At 56.1% G+C, this 1,004-nt stretch overlaps 1 pseudogene; it reads right to left on the bottom strand.

The window, feature by feature from the left end:
• Positions 1-353: 353 nt before the first annotated feature.
• On the bottom strand, positions 354-916 carry LOC102756915 (annotated as a pseudogene).
• Positions 917-1,004: the final 88 nt, after the last annotated feature.

The raw sequence follows: 1,004 nt of genomic DNA, 5'->3' as shown, positions 1-1,004 counted from the left end.
CATTTTCTGTCTGCCCTTAGGACCATTTCCAGAGGCGTTAAATGGTCATTCTAAAATAATTTTTCACCACTTTCCATATAGCTCCTTATGTCATCGTGCCAGAGGTGGAATCTATGCTAGCATTTTTCTTTTTTACTCCAGATTAGAGAATCTTTAATTGTTAATAACCATGTTTCAAGTTTTCTGATTATTACATTTATAAACTTAAAATTATTTTCCCTTCCAAACACTAAGTATTCTGAAGCTAGGCAAACCTGAGGTTAGACAATACCTCTACCTCACTGGCTTCGTGAGAAAGCTGACTGTCTGTCATTCTGGGAGGCACTAGGCGTCCAGTCGCTACTCCTACAGGCGGCGGACTCCGGCCGCCCTGGGGCGTGGGCTCTGCCTCCCTCCTCTCTTGGAAGGAAGGTGAGCTGAGCAGAGCTGACGACGACTCTCACCCCAATTATCCGACCCCGTGTGTCATATTCCAAGCTGGACAGGACAACAGGCCGCCAGCTCCGCCTGGTGGAAGAGGCGAAGCCAGAGCTGGCGGCTCACTTCCTGGCAAGCTCCAGCACCTTCGTCACCATGGCCCCGATCCCGTCGTGGATGTGGTGGAGCGCCGTCTCACACATGAAGGCTGGGGTCGTGACCACCTTGTTTTTCTGGTCCACGTGAGCTTCGGTCACTCCCTCCACACAGCGCTTGGCCCCCATGGCTTTGATGGCTTCCGCGGCCCCGGCATACGGCCACTTGCCGCCTTCCTCCTGCTGGTGGCCACGGTGACCTGGACGCCAGGGAGCACTTTGGCCGCGAGGACAGGAGCGATGCAGCGGCCGAGGGGCTTCCCCGCCTCGTGGAAGTCCTTCAGGACGCGCTCCACGTGCTCGGGTTTCTGGCAGCTCAAAGCCCCCGGGAAAGGGGGCGGCATCATGGCCGGCTGCGCGTAGCGGGCCAGGTCAGTGATCTTGCCACGGGCGGTCCTCCTGACTCAGCCAGAACGTTCTGGTCTCGCTCTC

Source organism: Myotis davidii, unplaced genomic scaffold (genome assembly GCF_000327345.1).
Source record: "Myotis davidii unplaced genomic scaffold, ASM32734v1 scaffold648, whole genome shotgun sequence".
NCBI lineage: Eukaryota > Metazoa > Chordata > Mammalia > Chiroptera > Vespertilionidae > Myotis > Myotis davidii.
Note: the sequence above shows the minus strand (reverse complement) of the source record. Positions and strands in the feature narration are given on the sequence as shown.